General features: G+C 33.6%; 1 pseudogene; it reads left to right on the forward strand.

Moving 5' to 3' along the window:
• The window catches only part of LOC121488796, a 174,971-nt pseudogene extending 171,355 nt beyond the window's left edge, over nucleotides 1–3,616 (forward strand).
• Nucleotides 3,617–26,842: the final 23,226 nt, after the last annotated feature.

Below are 26,842 nucleotides of genomic sequence, written 5' to 3' on the forward strand. Positions count from 1 at the left end.
GTGGATAGAAGGGCCGAGGAGCAAATATGTTGAAAATGGAGTTGCAATATACTATAAATCTCTGAAACAGGAAAAACTGAAACAGCATATTCAAGTTTAAATAAATTTCTCAAGATAATAAACTGAGAACAGTATGAGTACATAATTTTAAAACATCGAGGTAAATATTTTAAAATAGCTAAGAGTTGAAAGTGTTGCCAACAGGGATTAAAAGAGATGCAACAGAGGACTGCATTTTTAGTTGTACTCCTTTTAACACTATTAGACTTTATTAAGTATTATGCATGTATTTTTTTTATTTAGAAAGTATTTAAAGATAGGGGGAGATCACAGGAGTCCCCAATCATGTCCTTACTCTCTAGCCTTCAGACATTAAAAATTTGATAAAGTGCACTTTCATTTTCTTTCTTTTTTTAAATTGTATAATTATATACATTAATTAAATTAAATTAATTACTTAAAATTGTATAATTTATCATTTTAAAAGTATAATTGACATATAACATTTTATTACTTTCAGGTGTACGACATAATGATTTGGTATCTGCATATATTGTGAAATGATCACCACAATAAATCTAGTTAACATCCATCACCATACGTAGTACAAAAAAAAATTTTTGTGTATGTGATGATGACTTCTAAGAACTACTATCTTAGCAACTTTCAAATATACAATACAGTATTATTAACTGTAGTCACCATACTGTACTTTATACCTTCATGACTTATTTATTTTATAACTGGAATTTCATACTTTTTGATCCCCTTTATGCCTTTCACCCTCCCCACACTGTCCCACCTCTGGCAACCACCAACCTGTTCTCTGTATCTATGAGCTTGGTTTTTGTACTTGTTTGCTTTGTTTAAATCCCACATACAGCACTTTTATTTTTTTAAGTGGCCCATGAGCACTTTAAGTGACTTCAAATTTAAAATCAGAAAAATACAAACTATGTTAAATATCACTGAACTCCTTAATGATGGCTGGTTTTTGAATACCCACATGCTGCACATTTTACCTACCCACTGTCCAAGTGATGGGCATTCAGGTTTATTTATCTCTACCCGGATAAGAAACATCCAGGGTCCTTCCAACTCAACTCCATGAACATCTCTACAAAGAAAATCCCCATGCATGTCCCCTCAATTCCCCTTAGATGTATCCTCAGAAGTAGTATGGTGGTTTTGCACTTACACTTCCTATGAATTAGTCATGCTACATTGTTCTCTATTAACACCAGGAGTGCAATAGAGTTCTTATGCCTATATGTCCCAGTTGCTAGTATCCATCTTTCTAACGTTTGCTAGTCTGGTGATTTAAAGTCATAGCTCAATGTTGCTTTAATTAGCATTTCTTATATTACTCATTTTCTGTACCATCTTGTCACAGTCTCCTAGTTTTCTAAGTTTGCTCTTCTCTAAATTTTGTGTTAATCTACTTTATCTTTTTTTCTAAGAGTGTATTTTTCTAGTTGATTTGCAAGAGACATTTGCATATTTTCAATATGAAACCCTAGTTATTATTGGATTTTGTAAATATCTTTGCACTTCTCATCAGTTAATTGTCCAAAGAATCACTATGGAATTATATGCAGCAGCTAGAAGCTACATTAGATGTACAAGTAACAATATGAACAAAAAGAAGACTCAGTTTTAAAAGAAATAGAATGAAAAATATAAGATAATATACTTACATTAATTAAGAATATATGGATATAAAACAATATGCTTTTGGAGGAACATATTCAAAGTAAAATATATAGATTAAAGATATTTAAATAGTTTTCAAAGAGGAGAAAATGAAAGTGAAGTATGAGAGAAAAAAGAGAAAGGAAAGAGAGAGGAAGTGTTGTAAGGACCAATGAAAAAAGTAAGCCATGGACTGAAAAATATAGTTAGTTTAATTAATTGCACTTAAATTTCTAAACAAAGTTGGCCCATATAAAATGAAATCCAGAAATCTGATCAAAAGCTACATCAGGGGGCACCTGAGTGGCTCAGTCGTTTAAGCGTCTGCCTCCATCTCAGGTCATGATCCCAGAGTCTGGAGATGGAGCCCTAATCCCCGAGGGTATTATGCTGGGGCTGCCTGCTCAGCAGGGAGTCTGCTTCTCCTTCTCCCTCTGGTCCTCCCCCTCTCGTGCTCTCTCGCTCACTTGCTCGCTCACTCTCTCTCTCAAATAAGTAAAATATTAAAAAAAAAAAAAAAGTCACATCAGTACAAAGGACCAACTCTACCTTAGGATACTTACAGATAAAAATGAAGATCCATAATTACTAGAATCAGAATTGAACATTTATTTTCAAATAGATTTTTTATCACTATATGAACACAGATTTCCTTTCAGTGAGTTTTTTAGATTTTTTTTCCTTTGTTCAAGGATTTTAAAGAACTATATAATAATTGAATTAGTAGTTCTTAATCCCCTAAGCTTGAAGGACTGGTGAAATTCCACAATTAAATACTTACATGTCTGACGAAGTGTTGCAGACATTTTATTTCATCACATAAGTATATCTTATTAAATCAATGCCAACCATCACCTATTATTACTGTAATTTCTAAATAACAGGACTATGGAAATTTATAGCATTAAGAGAGTATAAACTCAAAATAAAGAATACTTCTTAAATCAAGCACATTCAGGTTTTATGCAAAATATACATTATCTTTATTTTTCTCTCTGCATTATGAACTAGTGAAAATGTATTATGGTAGGACGACAATTAGGAAACACTGAACTAGAAAATATCAATACAATCAAACACTCCAGGAATGTAATTCTACATTATAGTCAGAGAAGGAAGGAAGATATAGCTTGCTTCTATATTAAGGATTATGCAAAATCCAAAGTATATGCCAAAAACAAATGCTATATCTATCACTAATAATTAAGCAAAATAATCATTAACTTGAATATGTTAGAAAGCAATATAGAGTAAATTGAAATAAAATTAATTGAAATTAATATCTTAATATTTGCTCTTCAAAAAATTATTCTGAAATGAAACTTGTCAATATTCTGCTATTCTGCTAAATTGTTCTTTAAAAATGCCAGCAAAATTTCTAGAAAATGGGGCTTTGGGTGTGGGGCCACAGCACGGGGAATGTCCGGGACCCAGCTAGCTGAGATGCATGCTCTGCTGCACCAGGCTGAGCTGGTGTCTGCACTGCCTGTGGATTGCTTGTTCCAAAATGAGTAGTTGGACCAGACTGTCAAGTACTACACCCACCCTGGAAGAGATCCAGAAGCACAACCATAGCAAAAGCACTTGGCTGATCCATACCAATCCAAAATGTACGATTTGACCAAGCTTTTGGAGGAGCATCCTGGCGGGAAGAAGTCTTAAGGGAACAAACTGGAGGGGATGCTACTGAAAACTCTGAGTATGTCGGGCTTCTACAGACACTAGAGAAACATCCAAAATATAAGTCACTCATCTGGATAGCAGATGGAAGATAAGCAAGCCTTTGGAAACTCTCATTACCGCTGTTGATTCTAATTCCAGGTGGTGGACAAATTGGGTGATCCCAGCCACCTCAGCACTGGTGGTGGCACTGATGTATCCCCTCTACACTGTCCAAGACAAACACATTCTCAGAAGCCAATGAAAGAAAAGACTGCTTTGGACCAGGGAGAAAGAAGCCGATGTTAACTGTTTCAATGGACAGAAGGAAACGGTCACCTGAAAAATAATTTTAATATTTTTTAAAATTGCAAAACATTCCTTACTATTTAATTCTTTAAAAATTACTTTTGTTGTTAAAGTGAATTGCTGGGAAAAATGCAGCTGTACCACTTATGAAAAAGTCTTTCAGATGGTGCTTAGATGGTACCTAGAATTTATAGTCTTTAACCTCTAGTTATTGACTCATTGGCATAGCCAGATGCAAAGTTTACCAAATGTTAGGCCTTTATGAAATGTGTTAATTCCTGTTTAGTTTCCATGATTATATATAGTTAAAAAAATAACCCTATGTATAACAACCTTAGTTTTTTAGTCACACAAATAGGTGTATGACTATACACATAATAGGCCAAACTTTGGTGTTTATATTTATGTACCTTCACTAAATGAATATCACAGAAAGTAAATTAAGTTTGTAAAATCATATAGAGTAGAAACCAACTTCTAGGTATTGCCATAAACAATTGTTTCTTATACATAATGGAGAGAACTAGAAGTATGACTTTACTAATTTCTTGGACCTTCAATTTTTTTAAAGATTTTTTTATTTATTTATTCATGAGAGATTTTAGAATTTAGAATTAAGATTAGGTTTGCCTATGTAGATATATTCTAAAGACAAATATTATAAATAAAAGCATTTTTAAAAAGTTCACAATACCTGATGTTATCAAATTATGCAGATACAGAAAGTGTCTTGGCCTTCTTTGTGGGCAAAATTAAAGTGGTTGAAAACTTCTATGCTATGCAGTGCTCACGTGTGATATAAAACACACTCTCGACATTTCAAACTTTTATCTTCCTTCTTTTAAGCAGTTTATGGAATTCTCCATCTTTCTTTCCTGGGGATAAACAAAACCTCTTTGCTTCTCTATTTCTTTACTCAGCATACAATGAACTACACTTATTCTTTCTAATGTGTAGGATGGATATTTTAAAAATAATGTTCTGTTTAACACCTGTTCAATTTTATGGATACTGCACATCTAAGGTACTGTATACCTTATAGAAAGCATATTCTGTATCTACTTAGGTGGTTTTTAGATTAATATATATATATATATATATATTTTGTATTAACAGACTCTTCATCATCAATTATGAGGATTTTGATTTTACTATTTTGCCAAAAAGAAAAAGAAAAAGAGAGAGAGAGAGAGAGAGAGAGAGAGGCAGAGACACAGGCAGAGGGAGAATCATGCTCCATGAAGGGAGCCCAATGTGGGACTCGATCCCGGGTCTCCAGAGCCAGGCCCTGGGCAGAAGGTGGCGCTAAACTGCTAAGCCACCTGGGCTGCCCTGGACCTTCAATTTTTATTTAAATTCTAGTTAGTTAATATATAGTGTGATGCTGGTTTCAGGAGTAGCATTTAATAATTCATTACTTTCATATAGTACTCAGTGCTCAACACAAGTGCCCTCTTTAATATCCATCACCCATGTAGCCCAACTCTTGCCCACATCCCTTCCTCAATCCTCAGTTTATTCTTTATAGTTAAAAGTCTCTTATAGTTTACTTGCCTCTCTTTTTTCCCCTTCCCCTATGTTGATCTTTTTGTTTCTTGAATCCCACAAATGCATGAAATCATACATGAAATTTTAATTTCCTTTGACTTATGAAAACAATTTTAATACATCTATTTTTCCCTTTTCCCTACATTAGAACCAAACCAAAAAGACCTCTTCTGTTCTTTCTACCCCTGAACTCTTAGAATGTGCCTTTTTGTACATCAATTTTTTTTGGCATTCTATCACTACATCACTTACTTATTATAGGTATGATATTTTAGAAATATATCTGGCTTTTAAAATGCATTTTTAAAAATCTCTAGAAAATGGAATGATAAGGTTAATCATCTTTTAAATTCTGAGTGATCAATGATAGCTTGACAATATAAAAATCTAGCTGGCTAATTCTTAGACTAAATTGACCATTTACTTTGTGCTTTAATTTATTGATGATGATAAATCCCACTGAGAAATTAATCTACTTAATTTCCATTTTTGTCTTAAGTAAAGATGAGCTAGATATTCCCCCATTGAAGTCAAAAAGGAAAAAAAGTCATTTAAATGGTACTCACAGGTTTTCTGTTTTTTAAAAAACAGTAAATAAATTAAGGCACAAATAATTAATTAAAAACCTTTAAAATGTAAGTCTATTGCTGAAATCTTATTTTTTTCTCATCATAATTATTAAATAATCATTAAGGACAAACTTTATGACAATTTTCTAAGATAGATAGCATATAGATAAACATGATGACAGAGAAAGAAAGAAAGAAGAAAGAAAGGAAGAAAGGAAGAAAGAAAGAAAGAAAGAAAGAAAGAAAGAAAGAAAGGAAGGAAGGAAGGAAGAAAGAAAGAAGAAAGAAAAAAGAGAGATACGAATACCTAAGGTATATCCATGAATAACAATTTTGGGCAAATATAAATATTGAATTTTGGTGGTTTAAAAATTAGGTTAATGCTTTAAGTCACATTCAAAATTTACATGAAAAGCTATTTTTATTAAAGATTTGAGACACTGATAACCTTTCAATTTGTGTTTTAAATGTTCAAAAATTCCATGTAAAAGTGAAGCTGTCAGAAAAAAATATGCAATTAAGTGCGATTGTCAACACAGAAGAAAATTTTTCTTCTACTTTGTATTTCAGGAGTCTTCTTATGAAGTTGAATTTTATAGGTGGCCTACATTCTGCAGTCACCCAGTCTGACTTGTCACAATACAGAATAAAAGTGTTATCCTCATATTTGAGTACTTTATATTCAACATTTATAAGATGAAAGAAATAGGCTGCCTAGTATATCTGGCTCAAAAGGAGTGACAACTCAAAGGAAACCTTTTATAAAAATCATGGTATTACATCACTTTGAGTTCCATTTTAACAGGAACTAGTGCCTGGGGCAAAGCTGGCATCCTAGCAATACATACTCTGAATATACTCTGATCGATATCACATCGTCTCACCTGCAATTGCTTCCCATTTAGCCTTTCTTCATAAATATTTGCCTTCTGTCTATATTCAACATATAACCACAGTAACCAAAACGACATTTGTGAAATCCAAACCAGATATACTTCCTCAGCTTGGAAGTCTGCAGTGATTTCCCATTAGCTTCAGCTAAGATAGTAATGTGTTAGGTCTCATGAAACATGGAAAACAAAAATCCATTTTCTTATTTTCTTTTATCAGTTTTCACAATATAAGAAATCTAACAAACTACAGCATTTCACATGATTACCAATCTTGAGTAATTACTTTCCATGAAAAGGGAAATTTGGAAATGTATATCTGAGCTTGGGTTCATTGTGTAATATAATTAATACCCCCAGGGCTGGTCAGATCTGTACTACATTCATTTCACCCAATTTTTCTGTAAAGGATTACAGGACCAGGGTATATTGCAGCAATACATAGACTAAATACTTAATATTCAAAATAGGATTTAACACAGCACAGTTGGTGAAAAGCATCACTACCACTACATATAATAAAATACCTTCTACTAAGTTAAATATGTATTTTTCATAAAGTCAAGCAATCATACTTCAAATTATAAAACCACATGACATTATGAATTGGACTCTAAAATGAACTTGCTAAATAAGTATTTCAACAGATTAAGAGTAATGAAAATATACAGATTTCAAGGGCCATTGGTTTAGACCAAAATGTCATAGAAGCAAAAAACAAAAGTCATCACTGGTTGTTCAGGGTCAGTAATTACCCAACTTAAAGTAAAATGTGATATTCCAAATAAACAAATGGAAGAAAAAAAAAAAGCCCTTTCTCCTGAGTTAACCTACAGGAAACTTCCTGTCAAGACTACATTTACCTTAAAAAAAAAAAAAAAAATCCCAGTCATACAAAATGAAATGTTGTCCATGGTGTAAGCACATAAATAGACATAGTTTAGTGCCTTAATGTCTAAGTCTATGTTAAGTCTTAGGAGGTCCTAGAAATGTTAATAATTTACATAGCTCAGACACACTGAGCTCAGGTTGGCTCATATTGTCTCACAAGACCCACCTACACTCATCTCTTCCCATCTCCACTTTCGGTGAGGTCGTATTGGTAACTTCAAATAGGCCATGGAGAAAACTGCCTGGATGGCTTCTATTAAAATGGTGAAACTGATTACATACAATGCAGAAAATGTTAATAAAGTAAGAATAGAACCACTGTAGCAACTGAAGTCCACAAGCTATATCCAGTTCATCCATTATAACTCATTTTAAAAATAAAATGCTAATAAATTATGATACTACAAAGTAGGTCCCATATTGGAAACATGTTTTGCAATTTATCTTTCTCTTGCCCACTTCGCTGCTTTATGTAATGGAATCTCCAAACTTTTGGGTGCTTAGGCAAGTAAACTTTGGAATCATCTCTCTCTTTATCTCATGCCCCTATTTCATCTATCAGGAAATTCAGTAGATGTTGCTTCCAAGATCCAGAATTCAACTACTATCCAGAATTCAACTACTTCCCACACTGTCACTGTTAATTGCCCTGGATCAAGCCACTAACAGCTCTTCCTTGCTCTTCCCTGTTCTTAATTCCTGACTAGACTAGCATTCTAGCCCCCTGTTGTCTACTCTTAGGACAGCAGTCATTCCTTTGCTCAAAACCTTGTCATGGTCCCAGTCTCATTCCCAGGAAAAGCCAAAATCCTTGCAGTGGCCCACTGATCTGTTTCCATTCTGAACATAGTTTTAGTAACTTCTTCTCTCACTCTCTCTACTGCAGCCACATTGGCTTCTTGGGTGTGTCAGAACTCCCACTTCAGTGCCTTTGAATGAACTGTTTTAGTGGTTAGAATACTCTGCCCCTAAAATCTGTACAGCTATCTCTCACTTCCTTCAAGTCTTTGCTTGTCACCTTCTTAATAAGCCCAGTCCTGATCACATTATTTAAAATTTCAATGCCCTTTGTCCATCATCCTTTCCCCCATCTCAGCATTTCCACTCCCCTTTACTCTCCTCTACTTTCTCTTCTTCACAAAGCACTTAACAACATCCAACATATTTTATTATTTACCTATTTTATGTAGGTAAATATAGATACTCAAGAAATGTTTGTTAATGAATAAACTAATGGCTATGCCAAACTCTAGAGAATGCTGAATGGCTTCATAATTTCTCCCTTGGTCTTAAAATATTTGACAATGATAACTGGCTCTGAAAGCTACCCAATGGGCTGTGGGTCTGAAAATGTTTGAAATTGCTTAATCATATCTGCAGCTCTGTTCTGTAGACTAAAATCTGTCAGAAATCTAATGCCAGAATTGTTATGGGAATTTTCTTTCTCACTGCACCACTTCCAAGAGCAATTTGAATCATTTCCTGAGACCCTAAAGCCTATAAATATACAATTTGCTTTTAAACTGTAAGGAGACTCTAGATTTGTGAAAAGTTTTTAAGCAGATTTTAGGGAAACAAGGGCTAAACCTTGAGGGCTAAAGCTAACCCCTGGTTTATAGGAGCAGATAAACACATAATTTAAGCACCCAGTGATATTTTATGTTTGTCTAACCACATTACTTTATACCTACACATAAACTACTTTCCATTTTCTCTATAGACTGCTAATGAGTGATCAAAGTGTAAATAACAATTCAACATTTAGAAGTGTAAAACTTTTATACCAAAGAACCAATAGAATTAGTGTACTTTGTATTGTTCAATGGTGTAGGTGGGGATGAGAAAAATATATCATTGTATTTGAATATTGCAATTCCAAAATTTGATGAAATGTTTAAAAATGATATGGACATGAAGCAAATTTCTCAAATGGCCTCCAGATATAATTTCTCCATAGCCACAAAGAGATGTAAAGTAACAAAGAGCCGACCTCTGTTTAAGAAAAGGAGTTGCAATGCTATGTATACTTAACAGATGCTTAAAAAGCTTACAGTTCATTACTATCAGGACAACCACTACTCACAGCCTTAGCACAAGTTAAAGGAATAGAAAAGAATTTTCACACTAAGTGCAGGAATAGGAAGAGGTAAAAGAAAAACAAATACAAGGGGATACTAACTTCTCCATACCTCTGGAGGTTAAAGAAGTTGTTTGTTTGTTTGTTTGTTTGTTGCCATCATTTAGAAAGAAAAGCGATGATGCTTAAACCACATTTTCATCTGTCAACTTTTGACAGAAATATCATGACCGATAACCACAGCTATCAGCATTGTACGGTGATGGAAGAAACTGAATAACTGTAGCAACTGAAGTGCATAAGCTCTACCCAGCCCTTCCATATGTAATTCAATGGGTGCTGCTCCCATGGGCAAGATAAGCAGCCTTGGAGAACAAGTGACCACAAGACACAATGGGACCACAGACTTTAAGGTGAATCTTTACTGGTTTGAGAGTTCAAGCTGGAAGCAAGTCAGGTAAATAGGAAGTATCATTAAGCAATAATGCATATAAATAGCATTGTTTTATTGTTAATTAAGTCCTTAGATATTTATTAAATTTTCTTATTGCTCTATATCCTAGCCTAGGAAAAACATAGACTTCTCTTGCCTCTAGAATCCTTGTTTCACTATGAACAAAATATTTAGGTACATATTTAGATATGGAAATTTTCCATTTTTGCCTTATCTTTCAATTAAGTAACAGATATTTAGTGACCGGCTACACTTACAACAATAAATAAAACAGGTAATGTCTGAGATATGTTACAGAGCATAAACATGTGGCCTTCAATCTTGAACCAGATCGGTCAGTGTATACATTCATGGCTTTATAGACAAAAAAGAACTCAAGTATATTTAAAGCCAGCTACTACTATGAAAGCAGAGTTCAGGAAAGCAAATACCCTAAAGTTTTGCCATAAAAGATAGCAAAAGATAAGGGAAAGACAGGCAAAAATACCCATTGCATATTACACTCAATGCCTCAGGATAATATTTATTTCCACAATAAATTTCAATTAAATCTCATTTTCTGTCCTTTTACTCTCCCACCAACACATCAAATAATCTAACTTAGGAATTCACTGTTCCAATATACTTGTACATGTGTGTAAATGTGTAAATACAAAGATATTTATTAATATATTATTTGTAATTTTTAAATTACAGAAACAATTTAAATACCTAAAAAGGTGAGACTTAGTAAATAATTATTTGTATAATGGGATATTAGTTAGCTATTAAGAATGTGTCTAATTCACATATACAAGCATAGGACAGTGCCTTGAAGCTTTGGGGTTTGTTTTTTTTTAAGATTTTATTTATTTACTTATTTATTTGAGAGAGAGTGAGCAAGAGAGAGAGAGAGAGCACACAGAGGGAAAGGGAGAAGCAGTCTCCCTGCTGAGTAAAAAGCCTGACACCGCGAGATCCCATGACCCTGACCATGGCCTGAGTCAAAGGTAGATACTTAACTGACTGACCCACACAGGGACCCCAGTGCCTCGAAGTTTTATTAAGCAAAAAAAACACAAGAAGCAAATGATGGTCATAGTTACAATGCATCTATGGTTTTCAAAGTATATGCACATAAACATTTATATACAAATAAAATCTATTAGGTAGTATCCAAACTGTTAACAGTGGCAGGCAACAGTTCAAATGTGTACATTTGGTTACTATTTAAAACATTTAAGTGAACATATATTGCTTTTTTAATAAAAGATAATTTTTCATTAGGTAGGTCTCTCTCTCTCTTCTTTGTCAATCACCTAATTACTAAGAAATGGCTGTAAACCTAGTAAAATGAACTTGGAAAAATGCCAATTATAGAATAAAACCAAACAGAAAATATAGAAAGAATATCTTCCTTGACGTAAATCTAACCTCGTAGGACACACCAAACAGAAAATACAGAAGGAATATCTTCCTTGACATAAATCTGAACTCATAGGCCTGTGTCCTACATATCACACAGATACTATTTACAAAGTGCACACACACACACACACACACACACACACACACACACCAGCATGACATTGCCAGTCTGAATGCACAGGTTGGCCTACTATAAATAGGGAAATTGGTTCCCAAATTATAAAAACTAATCAGGAAGTGCCTTTAGCAGAAAATTTTCGTCATCTCCCGGGCCACCATGAGAATGACAGCATGATGATGGTACCACAAAATCCAGGCATTAAAATAAAAAAAAAAAAGTCACCCTAAATTATCTGGTGAGGGGGAAATAAGTCAAATACCAAGACTAGGACTTAATTCCTAAGCAGTCAGTCTGGTGCTAGTAAAGGAGGCCTATGCTTCTCAATATGGACTTCAAATAGATACCTTACAGACTCAGCTTTCAATTCTGTATGAAAAACATTATCAAAATTATTTTCATAAATATATGACATCCTAATTTATTTGGCTGTTATTTATTTAACAAATATTTATTGAGCAACTATTCTGTGCCAAGAATATTCTAGACAGATAGAATACTCTAGACAGGATCTCACTTCAGTGGGACTGTCAAGTAAGCAATATATAAACAAACAGATGTGAAGGGAATCTTGTCACCTCCCTACACATGCATGGATTTCGTTCTTAAGATTGGAGTACCCCAGAATGTGGCACTTGGATCTGTTTTCTTTTCTATCCACACTCACTTCCAGGGTTTACTTCTCTAGTCTTGTGACCTCACAATTTATACCTCAAGCCTAGAGTTCTTTTTGAACCCCAGATCAACATATCTAACTACTGACTTAACATTTTCACTTGACATGTAGTAGACATCCCTGACCCAACAAACCTGATCTTCCCTCTCAAACCCGAAACTCCATTCATCTATCCAAAAACCCGGGCATCCCTGATGCTCTGCCTACTGTCTGTCACTCAGCTGCCCACCCTACCTCCCCCAATGAATTTTTAGAATATCTTGTTTTCTCTACCTGTAATACAAACTCAGAATTAAACTACTTCTTACCACCTCCACTGCTACCTCCTTATTTCAAGCTATCCTCTTTCAACCTATTCCCCTTCACTGGTGTCCTTGCTTTTACCTTTGCTCCACTCTACCTATGGCAGATAAAGAGACCAGTAAAAATTTAAGTCAGATAATACCACTCCTGTGCTGAAAACCCTCCTCCTCTCCCCACATTAGGCAACTCAGTGTTCCTTAAATATGGCAGCTCTGCCTTCACCTCAGATTGTTTGTACTCTATTCTCTCTCCCTGGAATGTTCCTTCCCCAAATAACAGCATGACTAGCTCTCATCTCCTTCAAATATTTGCTCAGATGACAGCTTCTTAATGAGGCCTATCCCGGATAACCTTTTAAAAATTGCTAAATACACCCTATCCCTTCACTCTACCCTTTCTTTCTATAGCTTTTATCCCTTTTAACTTCCTTTATACAATTATATATTGTATCTTATGTTGATTGCCTGTCTTATACTACTAGAAGAAAAGCCCCCTGCAGGCAGGTATTTTTATGTCTTTTGTTTACCCAAGTATCTACAATGGTGCCTGGCACATAATAAACACTCAAAATTTATTTGTTGAATGAATGCATTAAGTAATGAATTATCCTCTCATCTTCTACAAAACCAATTTTTTTACTGGATTATTTTATCTACAAACTAAAATGGCAAGAGGCGTTGAATTTTTGTTCTAAATGTAATGGAAAATCATTGAAATATTTTAAATATGGGCATGCCATGAGCTTAGCTAAGTTTTAAATAGATTACTCTTGCTTCCTTATAGAGATGAGATTATAAGAAGCCTAGAATAGAAACAGAAAGATGACGTTCAGAAGCCATTATTAAATAAGCAGCAGAATTACATGCATAAAACCAAAAATCACTTAGAAAATATATTGACAAAATATATGGTATAGCAAATGTGACTAGTTGCTTTATTGGTATTTAATATCATATCATGTCTTTAACCATGCTCAACAATAATGATACCACAACATTAACACTTGCATTCAGCTATTTCTCATTGTAAATGACCTCAGATACACTCCTCTATGTATTTCTCACCAGATAGCAAATTATTTCCATAGATACAACTAAAAATGGGGCATATGTTATTCTCATAGTTAGTGATAGCAAAATGTTTTCTAATATTCATAGTGGTGGCATATTCCATGCTTATATGCCTTATTCCATTTAAGCAGGGAAAAAAAGTACCAATTTAATGAAATGATCATCTAATTTTTTTTTTAATTTAAGCTTTTGTAAAAAAAAAAAAAAGATTTTATTTCTTTATTTGAGCAAGAGAAAAAGAGAAAGTGCATAAGTGGGCAAGAGGAGCAGAGGGAGAGGGAGAAGCAGGCTCCCCACTGAGCAGGGAGGCTAATCCCGGGCTCAATCCCACTGGGATCATGATCTGAGCCAAAGGCAGATGCTTAACCAACCAACCCGGTGCCCCTACAATTTCCAAGCTTTTAAAATGTTGAAAATATGAGAAATAGACAAAGCACATTACATTTTATTTCATAACAAAAATTCATGAATCTACTCCCTCAAAAGGAACATGTAAGTACTTTATACATTTACCTCAGGGCTGCTTTACAAGTCAGTCTTAATATTTATTTTATTTAAAAATAAAATTTCAATATGGAGAAACTATTTTAAAAATTAAATTATCCTACCTTTCCAAAAGCTTGTATTTTAAAAAACAACAAAAAAAAGGTCTTTAATGTTGCTATAGCTGATGTCAGAGAAATTACTGCTCTCTTCTAGGATTTTTATGGTTTCATGTCTCACACTTAGGTCTTTAATCCATTTTGGTTTTATTTTTGTGTATGGTGTTAGAAAGTGGTCCCATTTCATTCTTTTGCATGAAGCTGTCCAGTTTTCCAAATGCCATTTGTTGAAGACACAATCTTTTTCCTTTTGCATCTTCTTGTCTCTTTTGTCAAAGATTAGCTGACCATATAATCATGGGGTTTTTTCTGAATTTTCTATCCTATTCTACTGATCTATATGTCTTCTTTTGTACCAGTACCATACTGCTTTTATTACTACAATTTTATAGTATAACCTGAAATGTGGTGTTGTGATACTTCCAGATTTTTTTCTTTTTCAAGGTTGTTTTGGCTATTCCCAGTCTTTTGTGGTTCCATACAAATTTTAGGATTATTTGTTCTAATTCTGTGAAAATGCTGTTAGTATTTTGATAGGCATTGCATTACATCTGTAGATTGCTTTGGGTAACATGACCATTTTAACAATATTTGTTCTCCTAATCCATGAGCATGGAGTATCTTTCCATTTGTTTGTATCATCTTCAATTTCTTTCATCAGTGTTTTATTGTTTACAGAGTACAGACCTTTCCCCTCTTTGGTTAGATTTATTCCTAGGTATCTTATTGTTTTTGGTGCAATTGTAAATGGAATTGCTTTCTTGATTTCTCTTTCTGTTGTTCCATTATTAATGCATAGAAATGTAGCAGATTTTTGTATATTGATTTTGTATCCTATAACCTTACTGAATTTACTTATCAGTTCCAGTAGTTTTTGGTGAAGTCTTTAGGGTTTTCTATGTAAAGTATCATGTCATCTTCAGTGAAAGTTTTAGTTTTTCTTCACCGATTTGGGTGATTATATAATCACTTTTATTCCTTTTTCTTGTCTGATTGCTCTAAGATTTTAAGCACTATTTTGAATAAAAATGGTAAGAGTGAACATCCTTGTCTTGTTCCTGATCTTCGAAGTAAAGTCCTTGATTTTTTACTATTGAGTATGTTACTCATGTGTTTTTCATAAATGGCCTTTATTACGCTGAGGTATGTTTCCTCCAAACCTACTTTGTTGAGGGTTTTTATCATGAATGGATTTGTACTTTGTCGAATGCTTTTTCTACATTTATTGAAATGATCACAAGGTTTTTATCCTTTTTCTTTTTACGTGGTATATAATGTTGATTGATTTGTAAATATTGAACCACCCTTGCATCCCATATGATGCGATGGTGAATGATTTTTTTGATGTATTGTTGGATTCACTTTGATAATATTTTGTTGCAGATTTTGCATGTTTGTTCATCAGAGACAGTGGCCTATAGTTTTCTTTTTTTGTAGTATCTTTATCTGGTTTTGGAATCAGGGTAATACAGGCCTCATAATATAAAGTTGGAAGTTTTTATCCCTCCTCTATTTTTTTGGAATAGTTTGAGAAGAACAGGTCTTAACTCTTCTTTAAATGTTTGGTAGAGGGGCATCTGGATGACTCAGGGCATGATCTCAGGGTCCTGGGACTGAGTCCCACATAGAACCTTGTGTTGGGTTCCACATTCAGCGGGGAGTCTACTTGTCCCTCTCCCTCTGCCTCTGCTTGTGCTCTCTCTCTCTAGCTCTCACTCTCTTTCTCGCTCTCTCTCTCTCTCCCCTTCTCTCTCTCAAATAAATAAATATGTATATATAGACAAAATATTTATAGATAAATAATTAATTAATTTTAAAAATTAATGGTAGAATTTACCTGTGAAGTCATCTAGCTCTGGATTTTCATTTGTTAAGAGTTTTTAAATTAATGATTCAACTTCATATATCTCTAGAACCAAGAGAAACAAAAGTAAAAATAAACTATTAAGACTACATCAAAATAAAAAGTTTCTGCACAGTAAAGGAAACAATCAACAAAACTACAAAGCAATCTATGGAATGAGAGATACTTGCAAACCAAATACCTGATAAAGGGTTAGTATCCAAAATATATAAAGAATTTATACAACTCAAATCCAAAAAACTAATAATCCAATTTAAAAATGGGCAGAAGACATGAACAGACATTACTCCAAAGAAGATATACAGGTGGCCAAAAGACACATAAAATACTCTGCATCATTGATCATCAAGGAAATGCAAATCAAAACTGGAGTGAGATATTACCTCACACCTGTCAGGTTAGCCAAAGTAAAAAACACAGGAAACAACAAATGTTGGCAAGGATGTGGAGAAAAATGAATCCTTGTGCACTGTTGGTGGGATGCAAACTGGCGCAGTATGGAGATTCCTCAAAAAATTAAAAATATAACTACCCTATGATCCAGTAATCCTATTACTGGGTATCTATCCCAAAGAATACAAAAACACTAATTCAAAGAGATATATACACCTCTATGTTTCGACTTTAAACTTACCTTAAAAAAAAAAGTTTATTGCAGGATTATTTACAAAAGCCAAATTATGAAAGGAGCTCAAGTGTCTATTAGTAGATGAATGGATAAAGAAAAGTGGCATGCACACACACACATACACACACACACACACACACACACACACTGGAATATTATTCAGGCATTAAAAAATAATGAACTCCTGCCATTTGCAACAACATGGATAGAGCTAGAGAGTACAATGCTAAGCAAAATTAGTCAGAAGACGACCAAATATCATGATTTCACTGGTATGGAATGTAGGAAACAAAACAAAGCGTAAAAAAAGAGACACAGACAAACCAAGAAAGCGACTCTTTTTTTTTTCTTTTTGAAATAGACTCTTAATAAGAACTGTTGGTTACCAAAGGGAAAGTTGGTGGGAGATGGGTGAAATAGGTGTTGGGGATTTCACTATATTATACACCTGAAACTAATATAACACTGTATCTTAAATATAATGGAATTAACATTTTAAAACCTTATAAATAAATAAATAGCATCTTTTAAAAAGTCTTTAAGTGTGGAAACAAAAGAGTAAAAAAATCAATGCATTTTCTTTAGTTTCTTCCTTATTTTACCTTTTATTCAGATTGCAGACTTGAATAGGTATTTTAATATTTTTAATAATTCTGGTATAAAATGATCAATACCATTTTTTTCACAGCTGCTAACTATAAAATGATGGTAAGGAATAATATATACACAGGGAATTTGAATTTTCTATTTCAGTATCAAAATATTTTCATAAAATGTGGGGTTTCACATATTATTGTGCATTTTTCCTCATTCATTTACTTCATTGATCTATACTCAAAACCAATGGCAAGAGGAAACAAAGGCAAAAACAGCCCTAGGGACATAGGCAGTCTTAAAATTAAACTGCTGAATGGTCTTTTAGATATGACAGAAACTTTCAAGTTGCAAACCATAGAGAATAACAAAACACTCCCTTTGTAACTGTATTATTTAGCTGCAGATACACATATGACTAACTCACCTGAGAAAAGAAGGCAGAGTACTTGGAAGGAAAGGTTGATTGGAGCCAGTTGTAAAGGAAGTACCCACAGAGGAGGTCCAACTAGGATATACAAAATTTAAGGTGAAATCTGAATATTGTTATGTGATTAATATTATTCTTTTACTAAAAAAAACAATAGTCACTGTATAAATCATACATACTGGAAACATACCGAATATACACAAGTCATTTTCTGCCATAATTTACACAGATGTGAGTGTAATATCATTTTTAATTAGGCTCATTTAAAATAGATAAAAAGGCAACCAAGCTATGTTTTTATATTTTTTAACCCATGCATATAGAATTTCTTTATACAATAGCACTTTCCCTTGAAACTTAGAGGGGTTAAGAAGGAGTTAACCTAAAATCTTGTCTACAACAAAGGACTTTGTCATGTGCTTATTTTTGTGAATTTGTTTTCTGATTTTGTTTATAAAAATTAATTATGCAACAATTTTTCTAGCAAAGGTAGATGCACTTTCAAAAGAGTGACAACATTAGGAAGCACATTTTCACATCTAGGATTGCAACTAATTATTGTCCGTCCTGGAAGAAAAAGATGTTCTTATTGTCTCTTGCCTGGGTGTTACAAAGCCACCTTATTGATTCCCCTGACTTTGATCTTTTATCTTTCCAATTCATATTTCATAGTATTCTTCTGTGCTAGTTCACTCATAATAATCAAAAAGTATTAAGGGACCCCTGGGTGGCTCAATGGTTTAGCGCCTGCCTTCGGCCTAGGGCGTGATCCTGGAATCCCGGGATCGAGTCCCACATCGGGCTCCCTGCATGGAGCCTGCTTCTCCCTTTGGCTGTGTCTCTGCCTCTGTGTGTGTGTGTGTGTGTCTCTCATGAATAAATAAAATCTTTTTTTAAAAAAAGGATTAAAATTCTGCCCCTCAACGCTGCCAAATTTCACTGAGCCTCATTCTGAAGGACATTGGAATTTGATTGCCTTGAAAATGTCAGGGAAAAATTAGTATATCATCACAGCCATGATATTAGCAGCAAATGAACACATGAAAAGAAAACAAGAAACTCGATAGGATTTTTAACAAATGTATATTTAAAGGAAAAATATAAATTAAAATAAAATTTCTTTCTAGGTCATCAATTATTGTTCATACATATTCCACAAAATATGTGATGTGTAGCCCTGAAGTAAAGCATCAATATCAAGCATTCCCAGAGCTAATCAATCTTTACTAGGCTTGCCTTCAATTAAAAGGAAACTGTTAAGAGAAAGTTTGACTTATCCAAAATGTATGTTGGTATGTGTTTTTTTTCTAAAAAAATATTTCATCTTAACATAGCTTAGTAATCCCTATTATATCTAGATAGCTTAGTAAAATTGTTACTGGATAAATACACAGTTCTACCCATTTTTATAATTTATTCCTAAGTAGTCTATTTCCTATCTGATTATTTGCTTTCCAAGTGTAATATATCAGCCAATGTATACCTATACTTCACCCAGTAATTACCTCAACATTTATTTTCATTCAGGAAGGAGGACTAAGTAAAAAATGCCATCCTAGCTGTGCTTCTAAATGAAATGAAACAGTTTAATGTGGATCTTTCCTTCTTTCTAGATCACAAAGTCATTTCAAAGATAATGTTGTGGAAAATAAAAAAATAGAATATATGGTTCAACACAGAAACTTCTATTTGTTAATCTTGTTAAAATTAATTTCCTTATAGTGATACTGGAGTGTTATTATAAATCTTTTAATCATCAAGCTATGTAGAAATTATTACACCCACAAAACAGAGGATTATTTTTTTTTAAGATTTTATTTATTTATTCATGAGAGACACAGAGAGAGGGAAACAGAGACACAGGCAGAGGGAGAAGCAGGCTCCATGCAGGGAGCCCGATGTGGGACTCGATCCGGGGTCTCCAGGATCAGGCCCTGGAGGTGGCACTAAACCGCTGAGCCACTGGGGCTGCCCCAGAGGATTATTTTTAAATGAGCTGCTTCTTACTAACTAATGTCTGATTCCAATCATTTCACTCCAAAATCTACAAAGACAGTGATTCATATGTTTCTTCTATTTCATCCATTTACTCCATTTATCCACACCCACATTCAGTACTTCTCAGTTGAGATATGTAACAAGCCTTAACTCTTTTTATTAAATCTCTCTCCTTTCTAATACATTTCACCCTGAGGTTTAATTAAATATCAAGCATGTCTTGTATTGAGCAAATCTGCTGATTATGTCCCTCTCCCCAAATCATATGTTAAACCTTAATCCCCAGTGTGATGGTATTTAGAGGTAGGGCCTTTGGGGTTGATTAGGTTGGGAGGGTGGAACCATCAATGGGATTAGTGCCTTTATAATGTAGGCCCTGACAGCTCCCTTGTCCCTGCCACCATATGAGGACAGAGTGAGAAGATGGCCACCTATGAACCAGAAAGTGGGTTCTCACCAGATACCAAATCTGCTGGCACCCTGATCTTGGGCTTCCAGCCTCAAGAACTGAAAGAAATAAATTTCTGTTCTTTAAAAGCCACCCAGTCTAAGCTTTTCCATTATGGCCACCAAACAGACTTGGACAATACTATTCCCATGTTCAAATCAACTTCTATGTTCCTCAGTATCTTTAAAACAAAAGTCTAAATTTCGTAAGGTATATAAATCCCATGCAAATTTATTCTGACTTAGTTTCCAGCCATATTCCTCTTACTAAATCTCTGAACTCAGATCAGGCCAGACAGATCATTTCCCAAACACATTTTGCCTATTTCTGTACAGTGCTTTCATTTGTATAATGTGCCTGGCTGCTTTTACTATAATGGCGTATACTCTAGCCAATTTAAGCCTTTAACCTAAAATGCCACCTTTCCTAAGAAGGATAACCCAATCTGGATTAATCTTTCCTTCTATGTTACCAAACATTCTTCTTCTCCAAATCCATACCATATTCAAAGCTTGTTTTGCAATAAAAATAACTGTTTTTCAAAAATAGATTCTCAACACGTTTGTGAATTAATTATGCATACCGGCAATGGTTCATAGATTCTAAAAAAAAAAAAAAAAAAAAAGTGTCCAACCAAAATTTTGGTAAAACAAAGCCTGATGATTCTAATAAAAATACAACCCTCACTTCTCATTTTTTGACATTCCATATCAAAAGCCTAGTAGAAAGTTAATTTGATTCTATTTCAATTTTAACTTAAAAATTGGATTTAAATAAGCATAAAAATACATTCATATGAAATTATATCCATGTATTGTATTGAACAAACACAAGTGGTAATAAAAACACTATCTTTTTGTTTATTTTTATTTTTAAGAATATTTTCTTAAAATTTTCAAATACATATAAAAGCAGAGAAAGAAGTATAATGAACACCCATGTACTCACCACCCATATCCACTAGTTATCAAGATTTTGCCAGGCTTTCTTTGACTATTCCTTTTCCTTCCCTTTCAAAATGTATTCAGCGGAAATAATATTGCCTATCCCTGGATGAAACTATAGCAAACTCCTGAAGTCTTCAGCTCATTCCTAAGCAATGGACAGTTCTATAGTTGCAAACAATCTCAGTGAGTCTCAATTTAGAAAATAGGTCAGGTCAAAGTTTTAATCAATTGTACCTAAGATCTCCTCTTCCTTGGCTCTATTCTGTTTCAGAGCGAGATGTACAGAAGGGAATGTTCCTTTCCATTCCCCCCACCCCCCAGTCTACATTCCCAACTGGACAACCACTTTTGCAGTCCCTCTCTGGTAGCAAATGGAAAGAGAAACTAATACTACCTTAGGCTAGTTTTGCATTCCCTGGAAGTTAGTGGATAAAAACCTTTTTGTATCATGTGATGCTTTCAGAAGCTTGCCTGAAGTGTCTTGCAGGACCCCTTTTTCTTAAGTAACCTGCAACCATGCAGAAGCACCTCTATGACAGGTGGTCATGTACTACTCCATCTTCAGGCTCCAGACAGTAACCTCCCAGCTTTTTCTGGCTGCAGTAGTCCTTCTACCACACGAGGAGAACCTGGATGACTGTATATATTCTCTCCTGCAAGACCCATGTCAGCTCTATATGACCATTCTTGTATGTCTTGAATGGACAAACTCTCAAAGTAGGAACAGATCCCAACAAGCAGCACTCTCCAGGCTTGACTCCTGAAGTAGTTTGCCATCCCAACTTCACCTTTCAGGTTTCCAGGCAGAGTCAATCCCCAGCACACCAGTTATAGGAGTGACATCTTCAAATCTCCACTTAGCCTTTTGAAAAGATTCTTCTAAAAGTTAGGAGTTAGAATTAATTTCATTCTCCAGGGATGGGAACTCAAAGAAAGGCATCAGCTATCTATTAAAAAAAAAAAAATCCCATTCTTTCTCCTCCACTTACTCACAGGTGACTTTGAGTGAAGTAGTTCAAAGGCCATGAGGCATTTCCTTTCAATATCACAAATTGTTTCATCTCACTTCTTAATTTCACATCTATTGTATCTTAATACATAATTGAAACTTTTAATTTCCTTCAATATAAATATCTTGTCACAAACACACATACACACACACACACACACACATCACACACAAACAGGATTAACTATGAATGTGGTCATCCATAGTTTACATCATCCAGAGAAGACAACAATTCATTTATTGAAGGGAAACTATTGGAAAATATTAAATTTTTGTACAAGGTAGATACTGAGAGAAAGTTCTTTGGAGGATATAGGATTCCATGATAAGCTGAAATGAATTCCAGTCATATTTAGTAATTATTAATGTTCCTACACAATCTATTTTGCCTATTTAATAACATTTAATGAATAACATTTATATTGGCTGAGTACCATCAGTATATTAGGTTTTATAGTGAACATACAGAAGACTAAGTCCCATTCTTGTATCTATTTAATAAATATTGACTTCTTGTTTAGAAATTTGACAAGATTTATTGACATGGCAATTCCATATTTTCTGAGAAAGATTAAAATTTTTATTAGGCCCCAAAAGTAGAAGGTAATGTCAATACTGGTCTAGGTTACATGCATTTATCATGACATTCATTCAAACACAGATTGAGGTTTCCATAAAATTGTTAGCCCTGTTTCTTTTTTCACATAATTAGGAAAGACAGAGCCATTCAAACATCCCTTTTCAAACCAGGAATGAACAAAGGGCCCCCAAGACTAGATGCAATGCTGAATCTAATAATAGTGCCCCTGAAACTAATCAGACTCCTCAAAAGAGTGAAGGTGAGAAAAGGAAGGCACATCAGTAGTGCAGTCACTGTACAGTCAAGTGAGAATAGGAACCATCATCACTGTCTAGCCCACTGTTACATTATCAAGGAGGAAAATACTAAATTAATTTGCATATTTAAAGATGTTCTCTGGACTTTCATGAGTTTCTCATTTAAGGAATAATAAAGGAATTTTTTTAGTTTATTTGTTTTTAATCTCCCACTTAACATAGAACAAAAGGAAAAAAATCTAAGAAAGCCTTGAAATATAATGTCAAACAATAACTAACAACTGGATTGCCAAGAGAAAATAAGGGTCTAAAGATAAGTGTACCTGAAAACAATGGAGTCACCTTGGACTTTTGCTTATTTGTTTGAGATGATATATGCAAAGTTTTTAAATGGTGCCCCAGCACATATTAAATATTTAATAAATGACAACAGTCATTATGATCACTTATATTGTTATAACTAATTTCTAGCAAAGAGATACTTACAAAGCAAATACTCTTGATAAAGGCATTATAAGCAAGAACGTTCCGAGAAGAAGTGACTTTTCCTCATTGAAACAGTTTTTATAATTTTCTGTTATTGAAAGGGAAGACAAAGATGGGAGACAAATTGTATGACTAGAATAATATATTATGTATATAGTATAAACTTGGATTAAGCTAGAAATAACCTGGCAATTTTTATTATTTAATAATTATAGGCTTTACCAATACCAGTACTAAATATTAAGTAATATACACATAATTTATAAATATAAAATGACATATATTATATACAAACTTCATATATATTACATATAGATATGTCTGACTTTATATGCTCCAGATTTCCATTATCATTCAATTCAGAAACTAAAAATAGATATAATTATTATGTAGTCAGCAATTCCATCATGGCCTTAATCTCAGAAAGATAAATCTTACAGACAACTCAAAAGCAAGTAGTTTGATTCTCTTAAGTTACGAAACCCAACAGGTACTTTTATATACACAAACAAAATAATGACTTACCAGTACAGAGTAACTCCTAAGTAAATATTTGTCAAAATATTGAATAAGCCATGGGAATAACATAATTGCATTTTGCCAATGATCGATTAATATATTCTTTTTTGCCAGGAATAATTCTGCTTAAATGTAAAAGCTGTGAAGCCAGTCAATGAGAATATCCTAATATAGTTTCTAGAAGACACTAACCTTGAGAAATCAGATGGTATTTAACTCTGGTTTGTTTTGTGATATGAACAGAAGAATTAAAACAACTTTACAAAACTCTCCATGAGAACACCATTGGCTCATTTCCTTCTCACCAAATCAAGTCTTAATTCATGCTGTCACTAAGATCACTTTTTGTATTGTGGAAAACTTCCAGGAAAGGTGACATGGTTAAATGCTTAATCCTGAAAACTACTCAAAAGACACCACCCTAGAAAAACATAGCTAGTGAAAAAGATTGCTTTCATTCAGTTCACTATCTGTGTGTCAGCCCAAGGAAAATAGACAGATTTTTAGGTGTTTGAGGGGAAAATGCTATTTGCTTACAAAGGTATTTTTCAGATGATAAGTTATGTTAAAATTTAAATTTTTTCCAAACTCTGTCATTTACTCACTTGAAAAATTCACTTGAAATCTAGGTTGCCATTTTCTACAAATAAAATAAGGTTAACACTTACCTATGTCAGTGTGACATATCAAAAACTTAACAATCCTCATAATATGACAATGCAAGTATATATAATTTAACTGGAAGAATACATTAGCAAGTAATTCAGAGCAATTTAAAATCTAAATGGTGGTTTTAGGTTAGATAAATGAAAAGAATCAAGCTTATTTTTTCTTCAAAAATATCTTTAATGTCTTTAGTGAGGTCAAATCCATTTCACATAGATAATCTATCATTCAAATTATAGAGTGATAATTTTGGCCTGAAAAAGATAGAAATTTGAATTTGAAAAGCATGTCCCTTATCTGGAAGAACTGCTTCTATGTCTCTTTTAAGAGAAAGACAAATATACCAAGATCAGATAAAAAATCTGAAGGTCATTACAAAACAACATACATCCAAGATTACTTTTTCTTAAGAGAGTTAGAAACTAAATCATAAGAATAAAATTCCTTATATTTGAATTTCACCTAGAAGAAAATATATCAGAATCTCCAGAAGAGGAAAAGGGGGGTTATTTTGAAAATATTCTCTAAGTGATACTGATAAATTCTCCAACGAATTGGCTGATAAGACCAACCAACTAACCTCATAATCCTATACAGTCACAAAAAAATAATGATAATAATAGTCTTTTCATATTTCATTTGGGTATCAGGTATTTCCATCTCAATGTCTTGTCATGGTATTAAAATGCACATATTAAGCTATTTTCTTCCTTTCCCATCATTAGTCTATTCTTCCTTATATACTTTTATCAGAGTTAACAGCAGTCTTTCTCAAAGACACCTTTCCCCAAAAACCTTTCTTGTACTGGTATGTCCTTTTAATTCTATCCCTAAAATTACTCTAATATTATACTGACCTTTTGGACTCCATATTTACTTAAAATAGCTTCATCATATCTCAATGAGACTAATACAATAGTCTCCTAAGTGCTGTTCCTGCCAGCTCTTGCTTCCACTTTGCTCCCAAATGCTCCCATAATTCCCTTTATTAGAAATAATTTATTATATAATCATGTCCCTTCGTTTAAAAACTTCTTCAGGTCACTATGGTCTTCAAGAAAAGATTTCAAAATCTTTAGCATGTCACATATTATTCTTCAAATCCAATTCAATTTTTATTTCCTCTGAGAAATTTTCCCCAGTTCTTTCAGCATGGGACACTTTACAGAGTTTCCACTAAAAGAAAGAAGTTCACTATGAAAAAAGACATGGGATTGTAGAGACAGGGGAATTAAAATTCAAGAGAAGCGAAAGAAATTCCTAGGCAAATGATGAAAGGAATTTCCTGGAAGACATTTATACAGCAAGTTGGGAGAACAACCAACCATCTAGAAAACAGAAAGATGGACATTCTGAGAAGGCAAAAGAAAAGAATTTCCAGGTGTTTTAACCTAATGAGGAATATTTCACAGGTTTTTTTTTTTTTTTAGAGAATTTGCAAGAGATAGTGATCAGTGATAAACATCTAGATTCCTCCCCCCCCCCAATATGAGACTATTGTTTCCATTAAGATAAATTAAAACCTGTATAAGAAAGACAATGTGATCAATTTCTATGTGACTGAGCTCTGAACAATAATTACTAAATAAAGGAATATAATCTCTAAATCTTGAATAAGCCAGAATTTGTGATATATTTAAATTGGTCAAATTTTGTATGAATTTTAGTCTTCATCTTCCATAAGGAGGTTAAATAATAATTAAATCTGAAAAATAAAGAAATAGATATATAAACTTATTCTTTAGATATATAGAGGCAAAGGCCAGAAGAAATTGCAAAAGTGTTGAAATTACTTGCTCTTAGAATCGATGAAGGCTTGTGTTCCTCAACTACTGGGGCATCATTTACACTATGTGCCTTGTGAGTGGTGCCCAAGACCTGACAGAAAAAAACAAGCAAGAACTAGACTCCCAGCATTCAATACAATTGGAGGTAGTATGACCAAAGTGGAGTGTATAGGTCCAATATTAGAGATACTATAAAACAAAAAAAATAAGTAAAATTAGAAGAAACAAAAAGATGGAAACAGTTAACTTTTAAAATTTTGTTTGTATGAGTAGTCAGAAAGTAGTATGAAAATAATCTAATAGCTTTCAAACAAGAATAGAAATTATAAGCTAGATATGCTATAAAAATTATCAAAGGGTTTGT

This window comes from Vulpes lagopus, chromosome 4 (genome assembly GCF_018345385.1).
Source record: "Vulpes lagopus strain Blue_001 chromosome 4, ASM1834538v1, whole genome shotgun sequence".
NCBI classification, from domain to species: Eukaryota; Metazoa; Chordata; class Mammalia; order Carnivora; family Canidae; genus Vulpes; species Vulpes lagopus.